Source organism: Scomber japonicus, chromosome 7 (genome assembly GCF_027409825.1).
Source record: "Scomber japonicus isolate fScoJap1 chromosome 7, fScoJap1.pri, whole genome shotgun sequence".
NCBI lineage: Eukaryota > Metazoa > Chordata > Actinopteri > Scombriformes > Scombridae > Scomber > Scomber japonicus.
In genome coordinates this window covers 20,355,822-20,365,405 of record NC_070584.1, presented here as the reverse complement: position 1 = coordinate 20,365,405, position 9,584 = coordinate 20,355,822, and positions in this window count along the sequence as shown.

Sequence of the window (9,584 nt, the reverse complement as noted above, 5' to 3'; positions counted from 1 at the left end):
CCACATAGTGAAATTCATTGCATTGCTTCAAGACTCACACTACGCAACACAACTTGAAACCAGCGTTTGATAGATAAAAAAATTCATGTGATCAACAACATTTTTAACGATCAATTATCAATCATCGATTAATCATGCCCATCCCTAGTTATAGCTGGCTGGTGTAATTAAGATGATTCACAATTATTTCAAAAACTTGAGCAACACATTTTGAGGTCTGTTTCAATCTGAATCATCACTATGCATCTTTATAGGATATTAATTGTTGAAGAGTTTAGATTTGGCAACACTGAAATGTTTCAGTTTATCTGTACACAGTGATTGGGACATCATCTTGTTGAGTTCCAGATGTCACACTGATGTTGCTCACATTTTCCTATTTGTTCCCTAAACAGATCATTCTATGTCTACTAATGAGAACCAGCATTTAGATGATCCCTCCCTGGAAAAAACAAGCTTTTCAAGATGATAAATTCACTCTTTGGTGTCAAATCTTTCCCAAGTTTGTTGTTGTTTGTCCACACCAACTGAAACATTTTAGAGAATTTGTAGCATACAGAGTACACATCAAATGTAATTGGAGTCATAACTTGTACACAAGCAAATATACACACAGAATGTTGCAATAGATCATTATAATGTTTCCAGGAGTCAGACAGGCCACATCTCTTGGATCAACAAGGCATGGAGTTATAAACAGAGTCATTAAATTTACACATTGCTTGCATGCATATTCACAAACGCATGCACACTACATATACATATAAGATAAGCCAAAATGAGATTTAATGAACCCTGTGGGCCAATTAAGTATACATACCATATACACACATACAAGCATGTTTAAACATACACACAAGACACACAGACACACACGCAGCCACAGATAAACACAGTTCTTGTTTCTGTTTGTCTGCTTCTGATCCAGCGGGCCAACAGACGCCTCTGTGTCCTTCTCTCAGCAAAGCCAGTTTATACAGCGTCTGATTTATGAGGCTGTAGCATGCAGCCAAAACAACGCCTCTGACCTTTTTTCCCACAGTTCTCTCCCCCTCTGTCTATAGACGCTGAGTAGAGAATCTTTTTTATCGTTAGTGCAATAGCAGTAGACCTGTGTCAAATAGTGTTTGCAAAAACACTTTAGAGGGCGGTTTAACATACTTAGGTGCTAGAGGGGGCAAGCTTTTATGCAAACTACCACACAAACGGAGCCAAAACGTTTAGATGAGTTCAAGATAATTCATAATGCGTTTTTTACAGTGAAGTTGCCAGCCGCAATCTTAAATGATGCAGTAAATTATATATAGCCGATAAAACGAATGACTACGTTGAGATTTTTTTTTTGCGTTCACTATGAGGAAATCTGGTCTGACAGGTAGACTAATGCATGCAGACTCTGAAACAAGATAAAAATGCAGCACTGAAGACAGTAATGAGTCTCTGGAACAGTCAGATCAAGGTGCAGAAACAGGCACCAGCTGAAAAACATGGAACAAGTTCTGACTAACAAAAGAAACTGGTTTAGGTTCAAAGAGGAAAAATTCAAGCTTAGAGAGGGGGAAAGGTTACAACAGCAATTAGGGTGTGAATGTTTGTTTTCTAGAAGTTTTTCTCTACTTTTGTTTTGTTTAAATTATAGTTTTAGTCTACAGTCTTCACTAGTGCCTCCATGTATTTTCAGAGAAAACTGGCGAAACACCAACGCAATATTAAATCTCTTGATATAATGGACATTATTTGTATTGCAGAGGGTGCTGCGGAGCCAAAGCTGAGTGATCTGGGCTACATTTTACAGGAAATTCTCATGGGTATGCAGTGTTCTCTGATGTTGGCCGAATAAAGGAGTAAGGGAGGCCAACAATAAATCTCAGAGGGATTTTGCATTATGTAGATGGGTGTGAAGGGTCATCAGGAGTCATGCTGACTCCCTCAGTCCTTCCCAGTGATTCACAGTTCAGATGTCCAAACTTCCCACTCGCTGGCTGCTTTTTCTCCTGATCTCTTGCCATCTATTCCCCACTCTTGTCGGCTTCTTCCCCTCTCTGTCTCCAATGTCATTTACTCTCAGACTATCTATCTGTAAACACATGCACACATATGTGTCCACAATCACGCACTCATACACACAGTCAAACATTACAGAATCACATCAAGGCGCTTATCGGAAACACATGTCCACGGCGGAACTTCTTTAGATCCCCAAATTTATACAGAAAAGAATCAAAATATTATGGTCACTATTATGAGTGCTGACAAACTAACGAACAGCAATGGCAAAAATAAAGAAGAGTCTTAATTCTGTTTCCTCAATCTTGCCAACAGTGGGGAAACAAACATCAACCCCGAGTCACCTCAATTTCTCCCCTCAAAGAGTGAAGACATTTTGCAGAATTACTGGAAATTACATGTTCAATTAAAAGCCCATTTTATCTAAAAACAGAGGGCCTATGACAGAGACAAAATATTATTGAGTGCTGGCAAAAGCTCTCTACTGGCTTAGCTACCCCTGCCACCCTGCACAATTTTACATTACTTTATTGTTTCAGTAGAATAGCTTTCCTCCCCCACAGTTGTTCTCTTAATTTCTCAACTTTTCTTTCAAAGGATGCTATTTGTCAAAAGGGAGAGAGATAAACACACTTTCAGCTATGGGATTTAAAAAGGGGAGGACACTTTGCTTTTTTTCCCCCCTCGTCCAGAAAAACTAACTTTTTGGATTAGTGTTGTTACTCCCTTTATTTTCATATAATGATTCTTAATTTCAGTTTCTCTTCCAGTGAAGCTCATGGGCTGCCGTCCAGAATGACAGTCTGTTTAAATATCTAACTGTCCACCCTGCACTCTTGCAGTAGTCACACACACAAACACACACTCCATCATAGTGTGCATGTTGAACCCAGCTACATTTACAGTGAGCTATATTTGTACACATATTCAAACTACACATGCTGACCCACCCACACAGCCACCTACTGTACCACACATGCATTACAGTACGTTGAACATTATGAACTATGCTTGACTTGTGCAGTCTGTTCCAATGGATGTCCCATACCACATGTTAGAGTCAATTATGAATCCACTGAATCATAGAATGTGTTTACATTCACTCTAATGATGCGGTTATAACCTCAGTGAAGCAGTACTCTGATTAACTGTCATGTAAACACCTTAAACTAGTTAGGTTGTAATAAAGATAACTGGATGAAGAGCTGGGTTCTTTTAGAATGACTTTTCCCATAAATTATTTAATCTAGCTACCTTGACATAAACCAGATGCAAAGCGATGTGTTTAAAAAAAAAGCGGAATGGCTTGGGGTGGAGGAAAAATAAAGCTTGCTTTTTGAGGTGACAGCAAAACAGCTGTTACAACACAGCACATAATTGAGCTTGCTATAAGTCAAATGAGAGCAACAAATACCAACAAAGTCACTCAATTTTCTCATTAGATTTACTGTATTCTTAGCCTGTGGGCTTGCACACGTTGTCAAACATTGTAAGTACTTCTTGATTCATGTAAATTCAGGTTTCAGGTCAAATGAGGTTTCTAACTGTATAAATGTATTACAAAACTTATTATTGAGTAATAAGTAATTAAACATAGTGGCAATAAAACAACATTTTCAGCTACTAAAAAAAAACATCCCCATGCAAATCAACTTCGTGTGACCTGCAGTAGAACTCTACAAATTCATAGGCGGCTCTCTCTCCCCCTCTGCTACAGACTTTCAGTATGAGCAGAAATGATGAAAGGGCCTCTCTCCTCCTACATAGTCTGTCTAAAACCGCTTGAGACATGCTGGTTAATGACCTGAAATTCTGGAGGGTACAGGATGGCGCATCCATCTTTCAATCTCCCACCTTTTCCCGCCCTATTTTTGCCCTTGTTTGTGGCAGACATGTATCTCCCCCAATCTCACAGTTTCTTTGCATTTTGGACACGTTGGGTTCTGGGTCACTGCCCTTGGCACACCGAGCTGAGTGTGTCTCTTAACTTGAGATGTGCTGTGCATGATGTCAGTGTCAGACAGAGAAAAAATGTGCAGTTCATGGAGGGGAGTTAAAGCAACCTCTTAAAGGGATCATTTGTCTTCAGTGTAGCTTGTCTCTACTCTGCCCTTGATACTATTCACCTCTTACCAAGGACTAAGGGAAAAAAGATGGTAAATGAGGGAGAGACTGAATAGAATCAAGACAGTTGTCCCTCTATCCAACCTAGTCTGAAATTGCAGATCCCTGAAAACTAGCTACATCTAAGATATTGTGCATTGACCGGTGGAAAATACCCTCTGTTGCATCGAACAGTGATGTCTACAGTACACTTCTATCTCACTTCAGCAAGGTGAGTTGTTAAACTACTGGAGGTCAGAAAAAATGTAATTTAGATTAAGTTGCTCCATAATAATGTTCAAGAACCTTAAAATTTGAGGACTGTAAATATTTTGCCTGTAATCCAATTAGTTTGTGAGCAACCTGTCATACTGTATAAAAATGAATGACTTTTTGTACCTTTTTTAGTACCGTGACAGATACTTGGAAAATAACTGTATGGGGTATGCAACCCTCAGAGAATCAGGGAATGCAGAGTGTCCTTTCAACCTTTTTGCTGATCTTTTGTTATCACATCCAGGTCAATAATATTATCAGAAATGTCAATTTGTTTGTACTAATAGAATGTGCTTGAGTATATGTTCAGCAAATCTTGCATTGCTACAGTATGTCATATATTTTTCGTGACTTTTAGAATTGGCAAGAGTTGACGAAGAGTTATGTGTCCACTTTATGGCTGTGGGGCATGTGGGGGTGTTTGAAACTTAAAGAAATCTTAAAATGTCAGACATAGTGTACATTTTTATACTCTGAGTTCATCTATATATTTGCTGTGTGGGCGGATCAGGATCACAGCACCATCAAGTCAGACAGTGTCGCAACTGTGAGTCACAGGGCAGAAAACATTTTGAAAAGTCCATAAAGTATCACTTATTACCGATTAGTTGTTTTTTTTAAGTTTCATTATTGATCTTTTTTGTGTGCCAGCATTGTATGCAGACACTATGAGACAAAACATTTCCCTTATGTTAATGGACAATTGTAGACAATAAGAATAGTTATTTCCAAGTAAACATGCACTCAATGTCCATACAAAAGGAGTGATATTTATGAATAATATGCTATGGATAAACTATATTTTTGTCACCATTCATAACAGGTCTTAAAAGATGTTTTTATCGATTCATCATTACATCTAAAAATGACTACACTTAATACTTACAGAAGCTGTACTGTTTTCAGACCTACCTTGTTTTACTAATTCAGGTAGTCAGTTTTTCTGTAGATTCAGACACCTTTCTCACCCACACACACAAACACAGAGCTCCTTCTTTGCCTCCTCAGTCACCCTGTGACTCTGTCAACTCAGTAAATCCAGTCTGTCCAATCGATTAGCCACCGTTCTCTAAGCAGCTCCCTAATGCTGGAGCTCTATAAGGCCGTTGTGCTTCCCACCTGTTCCATGTAGATAGGCCAGCATGACGCTTGTTACAGCGAAAGTTGAGACGTCCACCGAGAAGCAACATGTGATAATGTGCGAAGGTTTTTATGAATTTATGCAGACGGCTTTCTTTTGCTCTCCCAGTGGAGAGTTTTGTAGGTCTGATGGGGAAAAGTTTATGATAGAAGACGGCGGCAGGCATCCGACTGCAAAGCCCAGACTCTGAAACAAACCGATAAGACCTGAGAAGCCACTGAGCTACCACAGCAGCTTACTAATTGAAGCCTCTGTCTCCTAGTCAGCTTTACTCTCAATTGTGAGAATCATCCCTTTTGTTTTTGTATGATTTTAGTGGCTGGATTCTGTTGTGATTATGCCTCTGTTAGACAGTTGCTACACTTTAGAGGTCACTCCTTGAAGTACGCTCACTTGTGAATATAAATGCTGCCACTGAGTTGAGAGAAAATAAAAGCATTTCTTAAAATTGAGGAGATAAAGAAAATAACTTTTATAATTCAGTCTCCTTTGTTGAAGATAATGACATCTTTGTGAGCAAAACCTCTTGATAAATGTTAACCGCATGCAAAACTGCCCAGTATAATCAAGTAATGGACATGTTTTTTGTGTAAAACATGTTACTTAAGAACGTTGCCAAACTGTCAATGAACATAAGAAATGAGAAACAAACAAGAGAGAGCCATTAGCTTTGTTTCAAACTCTGACATCTTTGCCACTATAGATCATCCAGGAGTAAAGCTACTATGCATCACACAAACGTCTGTCAGGGATCCATGAAGTGAATTAGTCCTAACAGGTCGGTTTGGCAGGAGCAAAGGCGTTAGCCAGATGGCTAAGAGCTGTTCATTTGTTGAAACCCTAGTAAAGACAGAGACTACCAGTTGTTTTTGGTAAAACAAAGACACACAATGGAAGTGAGCTAAAGGGACTTCTCTATTTTATTCATTATCAGTTTGAATGGTGAACTTTTGATGCAAGGATTATGCCATAAAATTCCAACTTCATTTGGGTTATTAATGCATTTCTTGAGGTGTGGAAGTTGAGTTGGTACTATATTTCACTCTAATAGCATTTATAATAACATTCATGGTTTAAAAGTCTACAATCATCTGACAAAGTTACCCTGAGGAGCCCAACCGCAGTCACAGAAATAGACTTTAATGGAAATCAGTAACACTGAGCTCGATGTTGGAGAAGCTGACTTATGATTGGAAAGTTGACAGATCAAACCCACAACACTGCTGGAGAGAGGGAAGTAAAATATGCTCTCTCCTCAGTCAGCAAGAGTAGAAGCAGCTTTGTTTAGAGACACTGTATGTGCTACAAAATCTTAAAGTGGCTTTAATGTCAACATTTTTTATAATATTGCATGAATAAATGAATTATTTAGTTAGTAATCCAATGAATATAATTTCCATTAATAAATCTTCTCAAATTAGTGCCCTGATATTCTTTTTTATTATGCCTTTCTATTGATAATATAAATAAATTGTTTCTTTTTAACTGGAGGTCTTTCTGCTGCTGTTCAATTACAGTTTAGACATTTAGCTGATCCAAACAGTAGGTGATCATGCTACCTGGTGTCCTTTGCTTGTGTTTTGATTTCTCTCACAACGTTTTTGCACCACACCTGGTCTGGAAAGAGCTAAGAATATTTACATATATCACACATAAAATAAATCAAATTAATAGTAATTCACGAGGTCCAACAATGGGTAAAGTATGTGGTTTTTGAAACAGTAAATTCTGACTTTAAAAGCCTGCAGATTGGTGGTCTTTGGAGTGTAAATTAAATTTATCTGCTGTATTTTAAAAAAGGTGCAGTGTAGACCCAGCTCTCTGTTTTGAAATACCAAGAGGATTAATGGCACTGATAAGAGGGGTTGGTGTATTAAGCTAAGTCCTTTGAGTGTTGCCATTTCCATTTCAGCTATAATTTGTGGAACATGGATTTAAAGTATTACAAAGACAGAAAGAGAAAAAGGCAAGCGAGAGACAGAGGAAGAGAGCGAGGAGTGGATGTGGCTTAGAAGGGATACTGTGCAATGGTTCACATATATGCCGCTTTGGGCTCGCTGTGCTCAAATGCTGGTGAACTACAGTGAGACAGACGGTGGACAAACATGAACACAGGCAGACATTCACAGACAGTTTTCTGCATGACTGGAGGTACATATCGAGAGCTGCAGCGGGGGCAGATGGTGCCTTTGAGGTGGGAGGTTGAATTGTAGAAAGGTAGACGAGGTGTGTGTGTGTGTGTGTGTGTGTGTGTGTGTGTGTGTGTGTGTGTGTGTGTGTGTAGTAGTAGTAGTAGTAGTAGTGTGTAGTGTGACGTGTGTTGGTGCTGCTCTGACTGAGGTGTTTTGAGAACAACAGCACATCGAAATACTGTCACTGCCACTTTGTCCATATTTAGGAATAGTGTTAAGTTGTTTTATCTGATCATCTGGGTTACTAAGGATAATTGGACTGGCATGAATTTTACAGCAGGATCTTGTCATTCATTTAGTCCTAATTTTACAAAAGAAGCCCAGTTAACATATTCTCATTCACACTATAATATTTATGTTTTTAGTTGAAGTTTGCAATGAACTGCACATTTTCTGCAGAAATTCCTATTCTCCAGAAAGTGTCCACTAAAGATAAGAGGTACTTCTGCACCTCTCTGGAATGTCAGAGAAACATATTATAATTGTCTCAATCAGATTTTAGGATTAGAAGGTTTTTAAGCCTGAATGTGTGTGTGAATGACTGATTCACAATTCAAGGGGCCTATTATACAGGATGTTGGATGAGTGGGATGATGTCTCCATCTAGTGGACACTGAACATTTTAAAAAGTTGCAATCCAAACATTGCCTGTCAATGTACTGTAAATCTTAGTTCTTTTATATACTTATCCTTTGATAAGCAGTTCTTTATAATTTGCTGAAGTATGTACTGGCATCAAAGAACCATTTTTTTCCCATTTCTTTCTTGTCAAGGTGCCACAGTTTGCTAAGAAGCCACATCCCACATTTGGCTGTAGTCAGTAGATATTTCTTGTTGTCTGGATATGTTTTGACATTGTACCATCCACAAACTAGAGACTGGCAAAACTGACCAAGCACCAGCAAGAAAAAGGAATCCCTTTCATCTTCACTGAGAACCATAATGCCCTCCCAGTCTGCTAACACTGCTCCACATACATCCAAAGGACTGGGGTGCTTTAGCATCAAGTACATGATTTCTATTGCTACTTCAAACACATAGCAGCTATTCATGGGCACAGAAAAGTCCAGGAAGCCTGACACCTTATGATGCCCATTGTCATCAGGTGTGACAATGATGTCCTGGTCATTTACTGTAAGTCAACATGTAATATTCCAGTGAAAGTTCCAGCTGTCTGGTTTCTAATGACTTCCACATAGCTAATGGTAACAGCTCCACAGAAAGTCATGCTGCACTAAAGCAGATTCAAAGGAATTCAGCACAAGTGATGCCTGTTGGATTTACACTAGACCAAATCTATACACGTATTAATATAACCTAATTTATAAAGGGCAGATGAAGTTAGCCACACCTATCACCAGACAAGAACATATTGATATTGGACAATTCAAATTTTTTAATATATCTATTTTTTAGTATCTGCACATGCCAACTGAAGTGTGGTTACGGTAAGATCATGGTTTTAGCAAATAAACTATGGTTCAGATAAGGTTATGGTTAAGCAACTAAAACACTTGGCTAAGCCAACCATATTGATTTTTTTCTGGCCACTTGGACACAGCAAAAACAATCTGTACACATAACACAAAACACAAATCCAAATCCACAAAGCATTGATTGTAGCTGCTAATAGCACTGTGAATTGCACAGCATTTGCACTCACAATCTACCCTGTTTTAAGGTCCTATATGCAAGAGATTTTGCACAAAAGTTGTGCAGCTGAGTGCAATTTGCCCTTGTTTTGCATCTAGTTGAGTAAGCAGAGCTGTTTCCAGTGCTTCAGGCTTTTCTCCACATTTATAATAAAAAATGCAGATAACACAAAAGCCTCTAACTGCATCTTTAACAGGATGCTCTCCACAATC